General features: G+C 36.3%; 2 long non-coding RNA genes across 3 annotated transcripts in view; one reads left to right on the top strand and one right to left on the bottom strand.

The window, feature by feature from the left end:
- Positions 1–24,732, top strand: part of LOC139972619 (uncharacterized) — a 168,681-nt gene that overhangs the window by 135,600 nt on the left and 8,349 nt on the right. The gene's annotated exons all lie outside the window — the stretch shown is intronic.
- LOC139973453 (uncharacterized) lies at positions 447–23,914 on the bottom strand. Of its 2 annotated transcripts, none has more exons than XR_011795222.1 (4): positions 22,397–23,914; positions 6,142–6,289; positions 5,584–5,677; positions 447–3,954 (listed from the first exon to the last, which is right to left on the bottom strand). It is a non-coding gene; the product is annotated as an uncharacterized lncRNA (long non-coding RNA). The 2 variants fall into 2 exon arrangements; XR_011795219.1 differs by lacking the exon at positions 22,397–23,914 and adding an exon at positions 9,767–9,901.

Genomic DNA, 24,732 nt, shown 5'->3' with positions numbered 1-24,732 from the left:
AATATGTTTTGAAATGATGATACAAAGTTTTAATATTCAAATCAAACTGTCTTTATAAGTAAAATATGTCGCTAATTTTACACGATTATAGCCTGAAATCAAATCAAAAGGGCGCCACCCGTTTTCCTAATCAGTTTGAAGAGATTTTATAAAGTAACGATATTGGTCGAAATTTGAGAAAATCATAAAAACAGGACGAAAAAATACGAAAAATACCAAATACCAAAAAAAAAGGACGATAAAGTCAAGTTTCTCACATTTCAGTCTCGATGTTTCTAATGGCTTTACTGAGTTCAGAAACATGTTCCCCTCTAGTTAAAAGTACGCAAAAGCCAGGCGTCTCACATTGCAGTCTCAATATTTCTAATGTATATAGCTGAAAATTAGTAAGGAATCCACGAGAACAATAGATAAGCTTTAGTTAAAGTAATTAAGTTTTCTCTCAATCTGATTTATTGTTCTTCAAACAATATGACCGTCTGTTTATGGATGCAACAACGGTTTTACACGTTTGACCAAATGAAGTAATATCCATATAATTTATGATGAATCAATAATTCCATTGAAAGGTTTCTCATTCGGTTCACTTATAAAGTGAACGCCAAAGTACAACAATGAATCACAATTACCGCATTGAATCGATTTCAATTTTCGAAAATAAGCAGAGCGATATCTGGCCATCGAGATATTCACTATAGTATCATATACATACGTTTTAAGTCTGCGGCAGATTGTGTTTCACCTGCCTCGTTCTGGCAACATCATGATACGGGTAGAAAATCATGGAAGGGAGACGAGAAGATATATATCATCTGAAAATACTGCTACTTTAGGCTAACAAAATAGCAAGGAATGATGTCAATGTCAACGAAAAACCAAAGTGTGAAACACGAAGATGCCAGCATTAGGTTAAATGATCCATGACTCACTCCACAAACGTTTGTTACCACGTTCTAAACACATCTGTCTGCCCCTGGCCCTCCTCGGCACACTTGTGAACTCATGATCAAACTAACTGCCAGGTTAAGTACCTATAGCCCTGCACAACTTTCATGTGAATAGTGTTTGAGCGAAAATATAAACGTCATAGCACAAACTCGCTCAAATAAGGTTGAATGTCAATCGATTATGGGGAAATTGGTCATATAATTATGAAGCATATATATAGCATCACAGAACAATGATAATATTGCATATTATGTCATAAAATATAGCAACGTTGCGATCCTATATATATAAGTGACATATTTTGTCCTTAATTTGATATGGATTTCCAAACTTCTTTAAACCACTCTAGCAGAACAATATTGATGCACAAGCCAGTATCCTTGTAAGCCCACAGCCTCCCACATAACCGTTTCATATTTGTGAATGTATAACTCGGCTGTTTGTCAAATAGTGTCCATTCAATACTGTACAATGATATTTTTTTTCCAGTTTACGACAAAGCACGTACATAGTATAACACGGGCATGTCCATGTTAACTTGGCGCAGAACGGTGCATTATACCTCCTAAAGACGTATTTCCCCATTAAGCTATTATTACATAGCGCTGTGTATGTATAGTAACTCCAGCTAGGACAACCCCCCCCCCCCCCCTATAGTATCCCTCATTCATTCTTCCCACCCTCTCATCTGTCTTGGTTATGTACGCCTATGTCTATAATGCTCTTGAGTATAGACTATATAAGAAAACTGTATAAACTCTTAATAACGTGCATATCTGCTTTCTTGTGCCAATCGTAATACGTGTATATGACTTCCATTGGATCGATAACAATTACTTTCGAACAAATATTAACCTACATTGCCTAGTATAGACTGAGGTTAGTCAATAACACGTGTCGTTCTAAACGACCCTGTACTTTTGGCGTGGAATATTGCAGGCTGCTATCAATGTCAATAGTTAAATATTATATTTTATATTTGTCAACAAGTCTAATACCGTGATGACAATGTTCATTCATTCGTTCATTGACTCATTGGTTCGTTGCTTCATTCTCTCATTCATTCATTCATTCATTCTTCCATTGACTCATTGGTTCGTCGGCGGTTCATTCTCTAATTCGTTCATTCTCTTATTCGTTCATTCATTCGTTAATTGACTCATTGGTTTATCTCTCTCTCATTAATACATTCTCTCATTAGTTCATTCATTCAATGTTTCATTGGTTCATTCTCTCACTCTCTCATTCATTGACTCATTGGTTTATCTCTCTCTCATTAATTCATTCTCTCATTAGTTCATTCATTCAACCTTTCATTGGTTCATTCTCTCATTAGTTCATTCATTCATGCTCTAATTCGTTCATTCTCTAATTCGTTCATTGACTCATTGGTTTATCTCTCTCTTTAATACATTCTCTCATTAGTTCATTCATTCTTTCATTGGTTTATTCTCTCATTCATTCATTCATTGACCCATTGGCTCATCTCTCACTCTTTCATTAGTTCATTCATTCATTCTTTTATTGGTCCATTCTCTCACTCTCTCATTAGTTTTTTCATTCTTTCATTGACTCATTGGTCCGTTGGTTCATTCTCTCATACATTCATTCGTTCGTTGTCTCATTGGTTCGTTGGTTCATTCTCTCTTTCGTTCATTCATTCATTCATTGACTCATTGGTTCATCTCTCTCTCATTAATTCATTCTTTCATTGGTTCATTCTTTAACTCTCTCATTAGTTCATTCTCTCATTAGTTCATTCATTCATTCTTTCATTGGTTCATTCTCTCTCATACGTTCATTCGATCTTTCATTGACTCATTTGTTCGTTGGTTCATTCTCTTATTCATGCATTCGTTCATTTACTCATTTGTTCGTTGGTTCATTCTCTCATTCGTTCATTCATTGACTCATTCTCTCACTCTCACATTCGTTCATTCATTCGTTCATTGACTCATTGGTTTATTCTCTCATTCTGTCGTTCGTTGCTTCATTCTTTCATCGACTCATTGGTTCGTCCTCCCCTGGCACTATCTCATTTGTCCATTCATTCCTTCGTTCTTTCATTTGTTTGAGAACTCATACATCAACCATTTGTTCTTTCATTCATTCACTCGTTCGTGCTTCCATTCATTCAATCATTCTCGTATTCATTCATTCACTGAAAATTTAATATATGCATTTATTCATGCAGTAATGTACTCATTCATTTTGGCTTTCTGTACCTACGATAATTTTCCAACTTTGTTTTGATGGTAATCATATAACTTAGCAATCCTTCATGTAGAATTATACATCTCATTTTCATATTAGGCGGAGTTTAATTGTAGGCAGAGTAATATTGATCTGGACAGAGAAGAAGAATAAAACACACTCGTAATTATCAACAAGTTGCATATGAAGAGAGCAAACGTGGCTGTGTGTCTTTTTGGTTGTATCTATGTTTACAGTATATAAATTGTCATCAAAACATCTAATGGATCTAATGAATACAAAGTGTACTGTTTGCTTACGAGTGATTACAGGTCGCTACAAATGAATCCCTTTGTTTCACGAGAGGAGGTTTTTTTTCACACGAGGGGAAATAAGCACTTCCCGGCCTCGAACTCGATACAGTGTAATAAGCACAGAGTCCATTTTAATTTCATTTGACGAGGAAGACCGCCTTTATCGGGATTGAAAAAAAATCTGTGAGCGACCGGCGATTGCTATCTTAACATAATTAATTACAAGAAACTTTATAGAATTTAGAACAGTTACCTAGGTCAATATGCCTATACATGATATATCGATACGTTTGACCTGTGGTACACGCAACACGAGGGATGCGAGGCACGATTTCACGTGATGTGAGGCTGTCGGCATTAAAAACACAATCTATGTGCAATTTACAGCTGATAAAAGGGGTGTAATAGTTCTAATAGTTTCTTCATAAGCAGTGTCCATGCAAAATAAAAAACCTCAAATACTTCCTGCCCATTGTAAAACAGTGACGTCTTCCTCAACCTAAGAAGAAAAGAAAGTAACACATAGTTAGAATTCCATTAAAACAAGCAACAAATCCTTTACATTGTATACACTGTTACATTGGCAGCAAAACAACCCACGTAACGGGTGATACTTATTGTGTCTTCTTGTAATCAGTACGGAGTGAAATTAATACTTAGCGAGTGAAATGCAGAACCACTGTCGAGCTATGCAGGCTTCATACGAATTGACTCTTAAACGTCCTTTCTACATTACACAGTTTTATTGGTTGGTATTTGTAAAGCTTTGGTACAAATGCTCCAAAGGGATACTTAATCTGTTTTACGTTTTAATTAAGTTCAAGAGTCGTTGATATGAATAACTTAGGTCGAGACCAATTCCACGAGAGGGATGAGAATGGCAGGTAATATAAGACACACTCTCAAATAAATGCTGGTTGCATTCCAAGAAGACTGAAGTATTTTAGAGAGTGCAACGTTTACATTTGAAACTGGCATAAGTGTACAAATGAATCTATATGCTGCGATTTTGTGGCGATTCTTGATATTTAAATCCCAACTCGTTACATCACGGGGCGTCTTCAAAAGATGTATACAGATTGAACAGGGAACAGGGGGTGGGGGGGGGTGCGGATGATGATGTTGGTGTTGGTAATGGATGTGTATTGAATTAATAACGAACGACCGACGCAGATGTGCAGAGGTAACATGAAATAAAATGGATATTAGCAAGTTGTAACATAATTGTCTATAGGCAAAGTATAACACTTAGTGTAGATCTTGTAGTACAACAGTCGGCAATCTACGTGGCGCGACCCAAAAGTGGGACGTGAAACATTTTCGGTTGGACGCGTGGTTTTTTCAGACGTCGTGAGAAAACATCTCCGGTTTTGAAGCTTGCCGACGTTAATGGTCCTAGCTAGCTATACCCGGCATGCATTCTCAACTTCGATTCTGAGAGGCGGGGGATCTGGTGGGTCGAACCTTAGTCCTCATGGAATGCCCCTATAGGTCGTGGGCCCAACAATTACAAGTATTTCTTATCATGACAAGGTGACCCACTTTAACAGAAGAGAGATGTATAGATACAAGATGAGCATATTCGGTGCCACCCTTGACTGACTATTCAAGACGTTATCACAAACATTAGGCTCCAGCAAGTCGTTAATTTTCTTTCCTAATTTTAAAGATAGCAATTATACTTTAAATGAAGCCAAGGTGCAGTGTAGCATGGACTTATTTATTGTTTAAACAACAGATGAATAAAAGAATATTATTATGGGAATTTAAATTCCTTCAATTTCTTGAAGTATGGAAATGATAATTCATCCAGCAAAAATACATTGTATTATTTGTCATTATACAGCATATTTTATTCTCTCAACTTTACATGAGGAGAAAAGCCATTTTTTCATCTTTAAACGGTAGACATGATTGCTATACAATCGGTAGGAACACTTCTCAAGTTGCCATCATCTTATGTTCTTGCCATGGGTCGGCAGAGCCTGTCTTAATGTGTGATGAAATAATAAAGACCCTTTAGTACTTTCTCTTTGTTATTTGTTTTCATTCTTCGAGGATAACGTAAAGGTATTGTTTTAAAGTAAATAAACCCAATATTAGGTCATATCCAAACACGTAGACTTACTCAAGTCTCTTCCGATCTTCGGTATGGGATACTACCATTTATTTTCGCTCTTCCTCGTGGGCTGTATTCATCAAAACATCTTCTCTATCACATCCTAGACCAATGAAACGGTTGAGGTTTATTTTAAGGCAGTTTTGAAAGAGGACAAGATAATCACAAACAAGTACTAATGAGCTTGTGAACGTATTGAAAGTTTTATAGTACCAGTTGAGTATAACTCTATATAGCTTCATTAATCTAGTGATACCCTTAGAATATATTAAAATTGGGCCAAGAATGACTGGTAATAGTTACACATAATGTTTGCAAAATAAAAAAAAAAATTATTACACTAAACTTTGTTGGAAACCAAAATTACCCAAAAAACAAATTCTCCGGTTCAAAATTAGACCCCTGAAAATTGTTGCACTTTTATACATTAATCACTCATAATTATACCAAGGAGCGCATGGCTTTGGCCAGAATATCGTAGTCACAAAAGTTAGTACATATAGTACAGCCTGCACTTATAAAATATGTTATGTTATGATTATTAAACAAGGCAAACGTGCCACTCACCTCGACTGATCCGGGACTGATATCATAAACCAAACAGGAAATTAGGATTCATCCCCAGAGTGAATTTCCAATGACTTCTAATAGACGTATTCCTGTATTACCACGTCAGCATGCGATCCCACAAGAAATCGCTTACGCTGTTTACGGTCTGAATGAAGAATATGCATATGAATATACATACACACATATACATACATGTTTTAGGCTAACTTTTTAAACATGTGGGCTAGTAATACAAAATAAGAGCAAAAATCATATAACGTGACAGAGTCGACACAAACCCACCCACTGGAGAGACATAACTAGGAAATATATAAAAGCGTGTAAAATATGCATTGTTTTATATGACGATTTTAAAATATGTATTAAAGCAGACTTTTGAGTCAATATCTGTGTTTAATTGATCTAAAATTGCCACTAAAAATCCCATAAATTTGTATTGACATAAGGTTGATGATAATTTTGAAAGTCTGGGCTATGACACAATTGAAAACCGTACGAGATTATTGATTTCACAGTCTGTAACCTTCATAAGGTGAATTGTTTTATAGATATACACTTACCATCGATTAAACTCAACACGTCGCTTTAAATCTATGAACGTTCAGCTTGACACTAGATATCATATCTCATTCATTCAATGTAGGTCTATAACATATTTTCTAGAAATGTAAATAATCTTAATCTTGCATTAAGGATTATCATGTTCCCAAGTCCAAACTACATGTTAGTTTCATTTCCCGTAGTGACAACTTAACTCGCAGCTGGTATTAGGTATCAACGAAGGTAACCTGTGTGTATAACTCTATTGTTATGCGGCGTTCAATCATATCGTATATGCTAAAGTAGATAAAGGCTATGTGCGTGTTAGACCTTCTCGATGTAGAAAGCTGTAATCATTAACTATGTATTGTTTAAAACTTAGTTTCGATTTCACCTTCTGTTAGAGGTCTTTTGTTTCCTTTTCAAAACTGTACACAATGTAAAAAGGTTTTGATGAGGATGGATCTGTATGCTCTGTAACAAGTATAGGTATAATGAGGGAGCATTGAGCATAACGTGTGTATATACACGAACTGATATAACTAATAACGTTTAAAGCCTGTATACTAAATATGAACTCTTTTGTGTAGTTCAAGTTAGTGTGTATACTTAAAATCGACATTTTAAATATATTTTGATAAACATCATCAACATCCAGGGGTGCAACCAACCACTTTTTTTTTGAATGTCTCTTCGTGGTAAAGGGGTAGGTGGGTGGAGGAGTGGGTGCTACATTGTGTTCTCTCTGGGAAGCAGGTCTAAGATGAAGACGTCCTTTTTCCGTTGTGACATTTTTGTTTGGGAAGAGGGGGGGGGGGGAGGGATGAGGGTGCTGGTACACCTTAAAACCTTTAAAATACTTTTGAAGAACTTTCACTTGTTCAATGTGTCCTGTATGCAGGGGCGGACTGGATCTTAAAACCGGCCCGGGCATTTTTCACCTAGACCGGCCCATTATTCATTGATATGTTACTTATTGGTGATCGCCGTCCTGGGGGAGGGGTCTAAGGGGACGGGTGTCCCCCCTCCCCATTGAGATTTTTTTGAAGTTAGGGAACGCCTAGATGCAAAAAGGTGCTATATTTCTCAATTTTGTAGGTTACAATAATCCTTTAAAAAAGACCCAAATATAATTTCCAGAAGCAACACTTCATTAAACTGAGGAAAGTTAAAAACGTAAACGAAAATAGGCAAAAATATATGTTTTAGACTGGATTTCAATTAGTTTTTCAAGCATTATGTGACAACATGCTTGAACAAATTTAAAAAAAAACTAAATAGCATCCACTAAAACATATATGTTCAATAACACGAGCACATGTCATGTCTACGAGAGTAGGAGCCTACGCAGTTCGCTGCTTCTGGCAGCCACACCATCAATGATATAGGGTCAAGTTTGGCCAAGATCCCTTTTTTCCAAAATGAACGCCTCAAGATGTTTTTGTGTCATTGTACTTCTCAAACGGTTTTTGATTCTCTTCAAGGCAGAGAAAGAATGTTCACATGCCACTTGTGACACAGGTAGCTTTACCAGCAGCTTGTAGGCAAGCCCAATGCTCTTGTAAGCATCGGTGAAAAGGTTCAACTTGAGGAGCACATTGTAGCAGCAGAGATCGAAGACAGTCTTTATATGACTGATTCCCACAGTTAAAAATATATTTCTACACAACCCGTCTGTATTCTATGTGCTGTGGGCTGTAAATTTTACCAGGCTCCCAGCCAACCGGCCCACCGGGCATTGCCCAAATGCCCGTACGTGTGGCCAGTCCGCCACTGCCAGTATGTACATGTTTAACATGTCTAGTCATGTTTTTAAACTGAACACTAGGATGTTATTGCAATTTATTTTGTATGACAGTGGAAAGGGGAGGGAGGGAGTTGGTGAGATGGGTGATTGTATCCATTAAAGTATTGCTGTTTGAAACTCTCGAATAGTAATTAATTTTGTTTCAGAAGCATATAGGTAATTTGTTAAGTTCGCCGATTTCCTCTTTGCGATTAACACTAATATGACAATTGTTATCTAATTTTAAGTTAAACTCGGTGGAAATTTGATTCAAATGGTGATCAAATGTAAAAAATACAGCTTAAAGTTTGTTCCACTTTCAACTGAGTGAAGCGAGGTCAAAGTCATCGAAAATCAGTTGGCTAATAATGAATTACTTTCTTATGTTTTAGAAAAACAGATCAAGTTTGTGTTACTTTCTCTTTAACTTGCGTAACATGCACTTTTATTTCAAGAATTAACAAAAAAATAGTTTCGTGTTACTCCGAGAAAAGAAGTAGTCTTCACACATTCAATGTTTTATTGAAGGTTCTCCCTGGCGCCTGTTAACTTTTCGTGCTCACATATAGAGCTGTTAATTCCACAGTATCATAGCACACTCTCTAAGTGCAAATTTTTCATTTCTCAAATGTAATCAATGCGTCAATATTGTTTTAACTCTGAAAGAGAAAGGGGCCGTTACTACGCTTATATGGTAACTCGATTATGGATCAAGTCAGGTAACAAAAAAATGCGGAGAAGACTCTTTTATAACTGAATTAAATGAGAATAATTTCCAATGGCAGATATATATATATATATATATATGTGTGTGTGTATATATATATATATATATATATATGTGTGTGTGTGTATATATATATATATATATATATATATATACGTGTGTGTGTATATATATATATATATAGGCATATATATATATATATATATAAACACGCTATTCCATTGCGTTGCAACTCAGAGTTTCACGCAGTAGTTACACCCCCCACCCTCCCCCAAGTACTACAACTACTGTCTTGTCTGCGTGGGTATATACATTTGCCAGCGACTGATATATACCTACGCCTACATCATCATTAACAAGTGAGACATAATTTCGATACCGTTTTGTTCTAGTTTATTATAGTAAAATTGTTAATAAATGTGAAAAGCATCCTATTGTTCCATACTGATTCAGCCGAACATGTTCACTCCATTTACCTAAATCTTTAAAGCAGTCGTAATATTAAGACCTTCTCACACTCAGTTAACCCCCCGCCCCCCTCCTTTCCAGTATAATCAAACGTCACTGACTTTTAATTCATTATCCCAGCTACTCTTAACATGAGTAATCTCGTTTGTCAGGCCCGCCGTAGGCTTTCCAGATCTCCCCGTGCTATTTCTCTCCTTCTTAATATGTACTGATCCAGCATAAAACGTGCGGTATACATCTCATCTGATGTGCCTGGTCGATAACGGTATATAGTATACAGAAACATAACCCAATGCTCGCCTTTTACCCGTACGGTGTTTAGTTCACTTAAACGAATAGACGCAGCCTTGCACTACAGTGCTCAATCACACGATTCTACGTCAGCGGTGCAGGAGTGTCTGTCTGTGTGTGCAATCCGAAAGCTAATCACATTCCTTCGTCGACTCGACAGCAAAGAGTGTCTGCGGAGACCGTATGAATTCACCGTCGCGACTAGTCGCAATCTTCCCTACTCTAAACTGACTTTTATTCGCATGGTTGGCTATACTTGAATAATTTAGTGGGCTCTAAGTTTGTCCGCAGTTGCGAGTTCTCAATCACTGCTTTTCGGATGACAATTAAACAAGACGGTACAGTTAAACATCGGATTTATTCACTCAGTTGACGAAATAATTGCCAAGATTTTGCTTTTCACTGAGATTTATTTTCAAAAAGAGGTAAGGCTATATGTTGAGTGCTTATGTATTGTTTATTTGTTTTTGGTTTATGTTTCTTTGATTAAAAGGTTTTTGTGTTTCACCTTAAATAATTATTGCTTTCTACGTAAGGGGAATGTCTGTTTGTCGTTTTAAACTGTGATAAGTTGTGTTATAAAATGACGCATAGCCTTCCTTATTAGTCAACCGGTTACTCATGATCGCTGCATAAGTATGTCCATGCATGGTTATCGTCTTAAACCGTATTAGAAAGGAAAGTGGGGTACAGCAAAATTAAACTGGAATGCAAACTGAGATATGCTGGACTGGGACGGGGTATGGCGGTAATAAAACTAATACTTTTATGGTCACTTTGCTTCGCACGATACACCAATCTACTATAACCATCAGAGAGCACGATGGTTGTTGGGAGCTGGGTTAAGGATAAGCCTTAATTTGAAGCGACTGGAATTATAGACTAACCGTGGGTTCAGCCCCCCCCCCCCCCAAAAAAAAAAAAAACATAAATGAAACGAACGGCTGAGACTGATTACAGCAAGTGAATCCAGGCACTTGTTTACATCTGAAGATAACGGTCGTTATACATTTCAAATTATGTAGGCGTCGCATTGACAAATAAACTGATAAACCTGCACCCACGTTCCTTGGCATATGTTCAGTCGTATCATGGATAGACCCGTGCCTGCTTATAAACAGTGCATATATTATACAAGTAATGGACACATCCTTTTCATTCATTCCGCCAGCTAAGTCAATGTAAGGTTAGGTTACGTGTGTGAGACGTCAGCTTGAATTTCCTGTACTATTATCTTTCAAGTAACCTTAAGCGCATTTTGAAAAGAAGACACACAAGTCGAGTGAATAAATCATTCTTTTATAATTCATCTACTCCGGTCTCAATTTCACATTCGTTCTTAAAATATCTTAACTTATAAGCAATGTTGTTTCTTTCAGATCCTCTGAACTGGTTTTTTTTTGGGGCGTTGGGTCAAGTGATTTTGATCAATATATGTAAAAGTTGCGTAATCGGATAACCACCCCTACCCCTTCCCCCATATCTAACTATAGGCTTTAAGAGTTTAGTCCGTTACAGACAAAATTAACATTATGTCCCACAAATTTAATGCCATGTGTTATATTTTCAATTACAAACCTTGCACAATTATTATGCTTAATTTTATCTTTTATTGTACTATTTTTTGTGGACCACGCTAAATATTCAGATTATGTTTGGGTCCACAGGCTATAGGTAGTCTGAAGTAGCATGTGGTTGGTCCAGGGGCGAAGAGATCAAGGACACAGAGTCCGCGAAGTTCTTTGAACTAAGAACTTCCGTAAAACATTGTCTGGTCCTTCCGGGGTCCAATGCCGAAAATAATTTTGGTGTACCTTTTTGAAGATGGTTGGTCAGAAAATGATAGGGATGTTTCTCGACCCACTCCACGGTGCCGGGCCCTATTTACTCAGTAGGTTAGCTCTGTTAACCCTTTGTTTGGTGTTACATGATAGTTTAGGATACAAGTATATCTGGTTTCATGTTGGGATGCATTTGGAAGAGTTGAGACTCACTTTTTGGCGCGTGCTTTGACGCGACAGCCTATACCAGCGCAAATATGCGAATATGCGAGAACTAAAACTATCTATGTAACGCGGCGTTAGGTTGATAAATAGATAGTTGGTATACCGATTCAACAGGTCAAAGTAACTTGAAAGCGCGCACTTGATAGTATATAATGGATCAGAAGAAAAATCGAAAAAAATCTTTTCAATTCTGAAAGAACAACCATTTTTAACGCTATACGTGTGACCTTCGTAATATCAGACTACATATATAATTCATACTCATGTGTATGCATGAATGGAGACTGTATGCCTTGACAACAGCCAACGGAACAAAATCGATTGACACGGATATGATATTGCTGGATTTTGTGTACCCTTTGTTTCGATGTTTTTGTCTTCAGGGATGTTTGAAAAGTCAAGAAGTTGTCCTCTGTGTCTTGTCTTTTGCATGAAAGGACTTGGGGAGGAAGACGTTGTATTCATTACTACAGAATAACTAATCCACTTTCTGTTTGCCTTAAGCATTTGGCGCGGAATATTGGCAAGCCAATTTAAAAGAAAATGCTGTAAACTATAATGTTAAAATCCTGACTCTGTACAGGATCCATGATCTCTCTGATTGCTTCACTCTGTATACCCACACATAGGCCCCGAGTCTCTCTTAAACTGAAATTAGAAAGACGTAAACCTAATCATCACTGATAGAGATTTCTTTGTCATAACAAACTTCAACAAGTATATGTAAGGTAAACCAGCTTTGACATGTTCAGACGTCTTGTCCGAGGCTGCCATTTTGAGAGCCTGTGATGTCATCGTGCCATAAGTAGCTGATGTATTTTACTCTTCTTAATGTTGTTGCTGTTCCTCTCTGTTCATTAAAAGCGATGTTAAAGCTCACACACGATCAGTATGACGTCACACTATCAGCATATTCATCAGCATATTCATACAAACCCCTTTCTTTTTACAGCAAATCATAAACATGGTAATGAAGGAAGAAAGTTCTTGTTTTTTTGTCTTCCTCCAGTTGATGAAGGATGAAGTTCATTAACAATTCAAAACATAGTTGGTTCGATCATAGTCATTGTTAGACTAGTTCAAGCCTTCTATCTTGTTGTGAAGGAACGTTAAAACTAAAATGTTTTCTTCTTAGCTGTTTGGGAAAGTTGTTCGTCATTTTGCATCTCTATCACATAGACCAATGATGGTTCGGCTTTGCGTCTCCAAATAAATAATTCATGACGTCAGCTATTGTATGATATATATTGTAGTTGAGGGTGGATTGGATATTTCATTGCGTGACACGGACCACGCACCCCCGGTGTGTATGGATCTCTTACCTATAGCAATTGGTCAAACCATAACACTTTCCTTGAGGTTTCATTACGAACACACGTTACTGTATGACTACTGTAGTGGCATCCATAACAAAATAATATAACTAATGTTTAACACTAGATAACCTACTAGTATTTGTATTCAACACGTTTTGTTTTCCCGGGTAAATTTGTGTGTACTCCTGTAAGCATAACACGTAGTCGCATCTTTCTTTCTTTTCAAAAAAGAAGTTAAACACCAATTTGGTACTCAGGTATTCGGGACCTTGTTCTCGTACTCATGGTACTCGGGGCATTGTACTCGTGTGCGTATTCAAGTTTTTGTTAATGATAAGATCAACACATCTTACAGAAATGATGAATTTTGTGTCCCTTTATATACAAGAACGACGACTTCAGTAACTCTTAAAGTTGCGGAACCACTATAGCTTAAATTTGCATTGCTTCTCTTTCTTGGTTACATAATGTTCATTTCTACAAAAGAGACCAACGTGGCATTTGCCACTACTGTTTGCTGCTAAAATATCTCAGTTTGCAACTCATACCGCAGACAATCTCTTCAACACTAAAGTTCCTGTGATAAGAAATATGTAAGATATATAAAAGGAAATATAAAAAGTGAAAGCTAAAAGTAACACACAAATAAACTAAAATAGAAAGTCCACCTTTCAGTGACACTTTATTATCATACATCTTATAAAGCATAAACATCTTCCAAATCACTAAGCAAAACATTAGTGTTGGCTATCTGGGAGAATTGCTCATTACAACTATCTCATGCATGGTTAATCCCTAGGATGATGACGGTTGAATAATAATTATATAAATCCCATGTTATTCTACGTGACTGTACGGACAGGCACTCTATTATATGGCTGTTATATTGCACGTTCCCGCCTGTTTTTGTTCAACCTTGAAACTTCGATCCAAGCTTTGCGTAAAACTTGTATATCTAATAAAACTCCCTGTAAGCTAGAAACTTAATTAGATCCATAATAACCTATTATAGTACTTTCTTTTATATGCATGCTATTCTTATTCACCAGAAACTTGAGGCTCTTATTTGAGCTCCAGCCCAATATTCATCCATATTTTATATTAAAGTATAGTAGTAGCGAATATCGAGATAGTTAAAACAAGTCATTTCTATTATTTCACTTCACAATATAACCAAGTCCTGTTACGTCCAATCAAGTAGAAGTTTTGCTTTCGATTATTAAAGTGTAAGGCCAATAGGCTACTAAAATCGATAATGTCATATCTATTTTTACGTTTTGCTGTAGTATACGCTTTTGTCATCTTAATGGCATGAGAATTACGTAGCAACACAACAGCAAAAGTAAATAAGAGACGACAAAAATAATAAATAAAGAAGAGACACACAGATATATTCGTAATCAAGGTCTCTGTAACACGTAAGCTTAGGTTAAAAACATTGCATGATAAATACACGTGCAAGGCTAGCTAGTGCCATTGCTTTCTACAATATAGCCAATGGTTTATATATACATGCCCGCATGCCCGTCCAAACACACAACTTGTTGCAGTGTGACTCATGCTGGTAGTTTATAGCATATGTCTTTAAGTCGCCATGTTGAGATGATCAAGGAAGAATGAGTGCGAGAAATGCGTATCACATAACAGTATAGAATGATTCCAATAATAAATCGTCCACGCCACATATAATAATAATATATAGTGCTGTTGAGCTACATCAAACATAGTAAATGCCTATATACACTGGAGAAAAGCAATCAGCAGTATTTCTACATCAAAAGAAAAAATCTGGAACAAAGTAACTGTGTCAGTGGCAAGAGATTTGTTTTTGTCCTCATTCATGCTTCTCGGAAGAAATTACATTTCTGTCTTCTTTTGTGTCGAATATGATTTCGAATATTAAGTGATTGAATATTAAAATGGAATTAATCAATGGCATTGATGTTGTAATTAAGATGTTGCCAACACGGAAGAAATCAATAGGACAAGTTATACCGTGCTTTAAAGGGTGACGTAAGGCAGGATTTTAAAGAGAAAACATATATATTATACGTAGTATTATAACATATATGATGTTTCATTAACTATTCCGGTTTTCAAAATATTCAGCTTTAAAGTATGCTAAAGTATTAAAGCATTCCTTTAAGGCTATATCGTCGATGGATGTCAACAACCCTCTCAGCACAGGCCTGAATTATGACAATCAATGGTTTCATAATAACTCAACCAAACCTATTTGTTGTTTTCATAACTTCATATGGTATACATAAAACAACAGAAAACACTCGGGTACCGTTCAACAACATTTGCCCCTGACAAAACTGTCATTCATTAACATGACATATGAGGTCATAAAAAGTTCTCTGTTTGAAAATCAAGTTCTGTCTTGTATCTGGGAATGGAACTGGTTTGTGTGTTAGACTAAGCAGACCAGCCACTTCAATTAATGAGCCTCAGTCGTTTTGAGTGGACATGTTGCTTTCACCTCTCCAATGCATTGGGTGCATGGCACGAGTTTGATAGAAACCGTCTCACAGTATATAAGTAAACATGTCACGCGACAACAATATGTCAAAACTCATTTATATAAAGAGTTTAAAGAAAGAAATAATTGATAATTGTTGACACATTAAAGCGTTCTTTTTGAAAATTCCTGCCAATGACATGAGGATTTGGAAAAGGTTCAAATTTGTTATAAATCATTCCGTGTACGTGGTACTAGTTGTGGAGAATGTTGCTATAGCAACGGCTCTTTCGAGTACCCCTTCAAATTCTCGTATATCTGCAACAACGAGAGCTTCTCATGTCGCGAACATTAAAGTTAGATATTAAGATTGCCAAGTGACAGCTCCTTGTGAGGAGGTACAAGGTTTTCCCGGTATTTTTATTTTTGTCTTGCTAATACAAATTAACCATACATCAGTGGCATCAAAAGAACTCCATATACCTCTGTATATACTGTACTAAATCTTGTGACGGTGGGTGAGGTTTACAGATTTGTAATGTTCAGTCTGAACTGTATCATACTCGACATATGCGATGGCGGGAACGCCATGGGCAGTCTATCCAAGTACCGTGTGACGCATTATGAGTAAGTGCATATACTGTCGTTCAACATGCATTCAATGTTTGCAACAGTATATGCTTACCATGGCGTTTGGTCGCTATCTTGCAATGTCGTCTCTGTTTAAAACACACGGTATGTGGTCGGTTGGTTGTGCCAGTAAACGGCTTAAGGAAAACGTATAGAATTTGGAACATGTGAGCACTTCATTATGTTTTATTGAAAATAGATTTAACAAAACAACAAACTTTATATTACTCATGGCATTACTCAATTACTGTTAAAACAACTTTGCGCACCAGGTTATACCCGCATGAAGATAGAACAAAGTCAAGCTAAAAATATGGAATCTGCCATTTCTCTGAAATAAGGTAATCAAAACTTTGAATCTCGCTTTTTAAGGGTAGTTAGTGTTCAAAATAATTACAAGGATCACCATGCAGATAGTGTATAGTTTGCAGTAAGCAGATTACAACTCAAATATTAAGCATAGCATCTTGAGATATCTTGTGTTAATAGAATGTATAGAAGGGTGTCCGCTTGCTGAATTCGGCTGTACGAGATGATTGCAGGCACAATTTCATATGTGATATATATGATAAGCTATACAGAAACAGAAACAAAAATATTGATGCCAACGTCTTCTCACTGGTTCTCATTAATGATAGTTTTACAAATGAATATATAACATATTAATATCATGACTGGCATAATTGTATGAATCGAACTTATTTTATTTTATATCAACAATGATAGATACATAATTATTAATATTGTTGAAAACTTGAGACTACAAAGTTTGATCTTATTCGTTTTCATAGTTTTATCCAAAAAAATTGCCACTGAGAAGTGCAGTCAATAAAAAAAAGTATGCTAAATAACCATACCGTAGTTTAACAGAAATTACCGTCTATGTTGCAAATAAATGGTTACTTTATAACAAAATCGTAATTGTGGTATTTAAAATGTTACCTGAAAGTTGACTTATTTAGTCTGCATACATGTCAAAAGACCCGTACTCATGCTGCAGCCATTTATATCGTAAAAAAACTTGAATTGACACAAACATGCATAACTTTGAATTTCATCGATTTTGATAATGTTTTTAATCTTACAGTCGAGAGAAAATTAAGGTTACTTATTTTTTCGATTTTTTTCTGACGTCACAACATATATTACACGCTGGTCTAACGGCAGATAGGAGATACAAATATCTTAACGACTGCATGATGACGTCACGCGTTTTTCTATGTCAATTAATTTATTTCCATACTTGGGTATAAGACCAAATCAAATGAAAAACGGGTTTAGTTTAAATCAAGTTAAAAATTTATCAGATTAAAGAGTAGATAGTAATAGCAGAAAACACAGAACCAGGGCATTTGAGTTGAATTCTGAATGGATGTGGGATTATGGATAGAGAAATATTTACAGATAGTTAGCGTCACATGTTGTTAAACGAAACTTGACTATGAGAAATCTTCAGGACGCAGTCCAGGCCACACAAGTACAGGGATATTATATCTTCATTCGTACATACTTTATGCTGTAGATAAAACAATTGCATTGGACGTCAGGAAGATGCATGTACAGGCTGAATTTGCGGTTCATTAATTGTGTTTTGCATGTTTTAGATTCTGTTAGCTTGAGACTTTAAGGCAATTTGCTTTTGAAGATAAATGCGTTCGTATATAGTTAAATGAATGCTATATGTCGTTGAAGCTAACTTACATCAGACAAACAGCGTTGCGATAACATTGCGATAACATGTAACGGTGATTCTATGTATCACTTGGCGCCATGAATGCTTGCTCATTTCTTTGAAAAGGAGAAGATTTTTGTCATTTTATGCGATGATAAAAATCGATACACTTTTGTTATCATTGCATTTTCGTCCCTCTTTTTCATCACTTTTGTGGGATGAAGTATAAGTTTTCTTATTTATTTTCCTTATAGGTTTACGCACTGTATGTTCTCTTTCTCGCTTTGGATTTTTGCTCTTGTTGTATTTGCCTATGTTACCTTCCTAATGCTCACTAATATTATTCACAAATAGTCAACACGAGATGTAGGCCATCTACGAATGATAAACACATGCACACATATACAGGCGAAGTAATCAAAACCGTCAGTTCACTTCCAGACGTTCACACAACCCTCGTGTGAAACACTAACCTCGCAAATAGCTTTCATATAATCACCGCAGTTGTCTCTCTGGTAATCAAGTACACTGTCTTGAATTGGTTATACTACGTTTTCTTGAAGGTCAGATTCTTCATTCTAACGTCACACGGCAATAACTCATCGTACATACTATATTGTCCAACATGGGATGTATGTCCTATACACGAAAGGCTACAGACGAATTTGAAGTTGCTCTAAATATATATGGTTAGTTTCTTGCGAATTGGATGGCCGAAACAGAGACGTTTACCTAGCCCTAAAACTGTTCAACTTGACACCATATTAAAGCTTTATATGCTATACTATACTATGCGATACTATGCTATACAATGCGTTACTATATGTTATACTATGCTATGCTATGCTATACTATGCTATACTATACTATGCTATACTATGCTATACTATGCGATACTATATGTTATACTATGCTATACTATGCTATACTATACTATGCGATACTATGCTATACAATGCGATACTATATGTTATACTATGCTATACTATACTATGCTATTCTATGCTATACTATGCTATACTATGCTATACTATACTATGCTATGCTATACTATGCTATACTATACTATGCTATGCTATACTATACTATACTATGCTATACTATGCTAAATTCATTAAAAAAAAACAAAAAAAAACAGACTGAAACGAAACAAAACCAACATCTGTTTTGATTTTCTTGATTGAACTTGAAAATTGAATAATTTCTCTTTTGTGCATGGTATTGCAAACACAATTTGCGTTGTAAACACCCTCTTAACTCCCCTAACTGAACGGGAAAATCACAAATTTCGGATATCTATCATTAATTTTAAGTCTCCCATGGTGAGAACCGTTATTATTAATAGAAACAAAATCGGATAAAACATTCCAATATATGCCTATACTCTAGAATACAATAATTACCAGCATTACACTTTAAATTATTTTGCCCGACGTTCCCTCGAAGAGATGCCATGGAGACAAAGCCCCACAATTGTCTCTGAAATACGATATTGATATCAATGTAGGTTAATTAATAGGTTACAATGTAGCCACGATACTGCCGCTGATCGACGGTGTTTGCTGTATACAGCTTGACTTGAGGGTAAGGATCCTGTAATGTCAATAGGGCCTACCGACATTAATTAAAATGCACTCATCATCTATGTTTCTTGATTACTAACGAGAATATTTTTTTCTTGCAAACACCATTCGTATCGTATCCCTATAGCGTTTGAATATGAAATACGTTGGATTTCCAGGACGAACTGCGAGATTAATTACAGGCTGAAAACTAGCACTGATAGACACAATTCCATCCTTCAGATACACTGCGGTCTTATATCCATAGAGGTCAAGGAATTCGTAGTACTAGATCTACAATTTTAACGCTGTGATGATTTGTATGCATAGAAACGCATTTTGATAAACGAATGGCCTTGAATTGTACAACGGCAAATACATCTCAAGCAAAGCCAAAGTTAACTCATTAGATGGGATGTATAGCCCAGGCATAATTTATAAAAAAATATATATATATTTTAATTATATTAATATATATATATATTTATATATATATATAGGTCTTGTAGGTTTTGTTGATGCCCAGGTTTAAATGCTGCTTATGTATAAGATGATACCCAGCAACGACATTATAGATTTTGTCAACCCGTGTCCGCCCTTTTGCTAATTCTAGTATACTCCCTAACCGTCAATTCCTCGCCATCTCTTCAGCATTAACCTATGTGCCTCCTTCTTAAAATGTTGGTTCACCGGCCGGTATACAAGAACTCCCTGCCCGATGTTCCTTAGTCCTCATGTCCCATTCCTCACCCCTCACCCAACACCCTCAACCCACTCTCTCATCCCTCATGCTTAAGCCCTCAACGCAAGGGCGTAGGAACCGGGGGCGCCAGCCCCCCCCCCGTGAAAAATATGGGGGCGGAAGTATCATTCCGCCCCCCCCCCCCCCGCTCCGCAAGTCAGAAAACCCCTTTTTGATTTCCAAATGAGAAAAAAATCTCATTTGGAGCACCAAATTGCATTTAAGGCCAGGTGAAAATGCAAAATTCTTTACAAAATGGAGTGGGAGTTAAAGTGTGCTATATTGCACCAAATTGCATCTGAGGCCACCTGGGATTGCAAAAAAAATCCAAAGGGGAGGGGGACACCCCCTCCCCCTTAGACCCTTCCCCCAGGCCGGCCATCAGTCTTCAGTCCCCCACTCAAAAGTACCTTCCTACGCCACAGCCTCAACGTCACCTTATCCCTTACTCGTCACCCCTCACACATATATCACATTATCCAAATTAACACTATAATATGTAGGAACAATCAACGTAAGATTTACCAGCGTTGTTTATACGCGTTAGGCGTATAGCCAATACTGTTTACCCGTGATTCCATTACTGTACAACACTAAGACATTATGCCTTGCTTTTCTTTCTTGCAATAAAAATTGTTCAGAAACGACAGAAATAAATCCATAATCCACTCATTTTGCCTTTCATTGACTGCGCTGAAATTGTGTAATTTGATAAGGCGATGACGAAAACTCACAAGGTCGACTATAACTACAGTATTAGGGTGAGAAATACATCATATGTATACTAGTTATCTGTATGACTAATGAGAGCTGCCAGCACCCTGGTACGAAGAACTAGAAATGTTATTAAATTTGGGCTGACGCTGCTGGTTTCCCGACGACTGAAAGGGAACGATATGAAGAAGCAAGAAAATTTTGCTTTAGGGTAAAACCTTGAACATGTAAATAAGCAAAACGAGCATGTAATGTGTAATTTTGTCACATACCTAAAGTTTAGAGTAGATGATGTTTGCTTAAAATATTTGCCAGCATTAACTTTTTGTTTTGTTCTTCTTGGTCGATTTAATGATATTGGAATACAAGTATATAGTCAATTCGTAACAATGTACGTCACTTGCTATAGTAATTCTCACCCACAATATGAGCTTACTTGGACTTTAGGCAGGAGCTTAGTCTGGATATGTTATAGTTCTAGTAGGCTACAAGATAATAAAAAAAAAGAGAATCAATGAATGCTAGCTCTATGTTCCTTAATTTTATCTGTTCTGGTTTTCAAAATATTCACCTTTATATCTTGCCAAGTTTCTCTTACGATGGCCGGTATATTTTGATTTATTATTAAATGCGCCTCTTTCTTCGACTGCCGAAATTTTTGTTTATGAAAACTGGAAGACACTTTTATTGTACTATACCCAGTTTTCATTAATATACGTTACACAGCGCTTTTATGTATCGCGTATAACGCACAAAATCGATACCGTGGGGTGAGGGAGACATTGCTCAAGGCGTAGCTTTTTTTTTTTTTTTTTTTTGTATAGTTTCAGCAAACTATCAAAACCTCTCTGAAGATTATTTGATCTTGTAGAGACAACACGGGTAGAAATAAATCGCATTTACATATACTAGATGTGCTTTGATTCATCTCAGAGATATACACGCGCAAACAGGACCAAGTAGGCTAGAAGTCGAAACAGCGATTGCAATTATGCATTATAGAAAGCCTGTGTACTGTCATATTAAAACATCTACAATAAAGTACCATGTATGATCGTGCAAACATCCTGTAGTCACTCATTGAATACGTTAAGAGTATCCTATCTAACACGAATAGGGTCTCAAATAAGCAACTGTAAGGCTTCCTGATCCTTGGGTCTCTAAACTAAAACTAAACTAAACTTAACTAAAAACTAAGTTGTATGATGTCGTAACGCTAAAGCCTTAAGGAAATTATATTAGTAGGCCTAGCCTACACGCAAATATTTATTGTTGTTTAATGAATTACAAACTATTGTTATATAGATACCTACTCTCTTAATTATTAGACTTACCACTCCAAGTTTCTTTTGTTGTCCATACAGTTAGTGTCTGTGGTAGTTTTTATATGGACAACTATATGTAAGTTGAGATATTAACAAGCTGCGACACTGTGGATTTTGGTACGGTGTCATTACACTTACGTTTCGCGTAACTAGTTTCACAGCATGTAACCTGACATAAATGTTATAAATCCTAACTCCTAGATGTACAAGTTTATACGGACAGATGAACTCCATACTTGGTAATTCAACCTGAACCGATGAATCATACACCGTGTTGTAGATTCTATCTTACAGATGAAACGACAATGCGCTTAGGGGTTACTTTTGCTCTAATTCATAGATGCATATTTACCTTCCCGCATCGACAATATATTTGCTTTCTCCTTCTCTCAGATCGATTTTTACTCCCCTTTTCGAACGAAATGAATTTCACTTGAAATTCCAAAATCCTCTGGGTACCTAATTAGATAAAGGATTCACCTGATCCTTTTCGATGCACCTGGATCATTTCCGGGTTGGATTTGACCTCATTGTTAAAGGTAGTGGGTCGTCTGACGGCAAGATGAGTTTGACTGCATATTAACTTAGTATTACGAAAAAGTACAACAATCGAGTTCAGAGCCTACACGGAACAACTCACAGAACACGGAATATATCGAAGGTGAAATACCCGGAATAAAGTGAATGTGTCTAACATGATTTAGTTTAACAAATCTTCTGGATACCTTGATAAAGTACACTTGGTGTTTTGTGATGCCCCAGACAAGTTCTGCTGTGGATTTGACCTCATTGTTAAAGGTTTTGGCTCGTTTGAAGCTATAGTGATGAACTTTATGCATATGTACTTATAGTATTACCAAATCGTACACTAGTTAATGGGCTCGGATATTGCCAATATTTCTCAAAGTGGAGGGGGTAGGCCCCTTCCCAGGACGACAACCATCTTGGCCCCCAATTCTGTACATTAAATGGGGTGGCGCCCCTGTTACTGTATTATGGTGGCCTATGTTGCATCCAATGCGATTCTGCATTCATAAAGATAAGTGAAAACCAGATAATAGCGTGATGCACCCAATATGCATGGATAGATCAGTTTGTACTGTGAATAAGAGACAGCCGTTAATCAGTAGAAACTGAAGTATGTTATAACACCGTAACACTTGTTAGACCTGTCAGCAGATGCTACTGTGTACCCAATATGCATGGCTTAATGTTTTTACTTTTAAAAAAATATGAAAAAAAGAAAGAAACATGAACACGATCTTTGGAATAAACACAAATATTTAGTTTCTGGAAGCTGAGGCCGATTCATCCAAACAATCTGATAATTTGTGATAAATCGACTTTTTTTCCCCAAAGATAATATTTTTTTTTATCATTTGGTTTTAATCCTTATTCACGTTTGAGACCTTCTAAAATCTCGAGAGAGTTGAACTGGGTGATGAATAATCTCTTCTCATGGATAATTGGATCTTCCGCTTGGCATTTCCCCCCAGCAATAACATACGTGACGTATTTTGGCGCGGAGGCATTTATATATATATATATATATATATATATATATATATATATATATATATATATATATATATATATATATATATATATATATATACTGATAGGTAATTTAGTACCGGTACTTGCTGTATTTCGTTTTATTTTTAAAGAATGAGGAAGATAAGAACGAAAGTTCTTAATAGGAATGATTATAACGACATTTAAGACCCCAGTGACGAAGTTCACTGCATATATAGGAACACAGAGGTACACGAGGTACACAGATGTATATAGGAGAGTTGTAAGAAAGAAACGTTTTCATAGCCTGCTATAAACTTCACAGATGATAGATTGCTTTATCTTTAATTACGCAACCATATTGCGTTCGGTAGTTCCGGGATTTTATTAAAAGAGAAAAGAGGAATACAGAGAAAGGACGCAAGCCTATAAAACGTAAACATTACGATGAGAAATATAAAACATGCATGCCGTAGGTATATAAAAAAACCGACAGGTAAGAAAATGAACTTGCGGGACTGTAATGACTCATAATCGGAGTCATTACGCTAACTTAATGATCATGTTGATGTTAAATAGGATTTGGGTTGGCTTAGATTACACTAACAAGTCTGTATATATCATTCAAGGTTGACTTGTACTTAGAGCATCTTAATATTTAGGCGTTAGTTTGTTATTATTTTCGCTTTCCTTCGGTATAATTTGTCCTGTCCATGATTGTTTAAAATATAAAGGGTGTGAATGGAAAGGTCAGTTGACGCATGCGCGCTCGGTTTTATAAGACATTGTATCAATTTTTCAACAGTATGTTTCAAGATACGAGTAACCGT

The sequence above is a fragment of the Apostichopus japonicus genome, chromosome 2, assembly GCF_037975245.1.
Source record: "Apostichopus japonicus isolate 1M-3 chromosome 2, ASM3797524v1, whole genome shotgun sequence".
Taxonomy (NCBI): domain Eukaryota; kingdom Metazoa; phylum Echinodermata; class Holothuroidea; order Aspidochirotida; family Stichopodidae; genus Apostichopus; species Apostichopus japonicus.
This window is presented reverse-complemented; position numbering and strand designations above follow the sequence as displayed.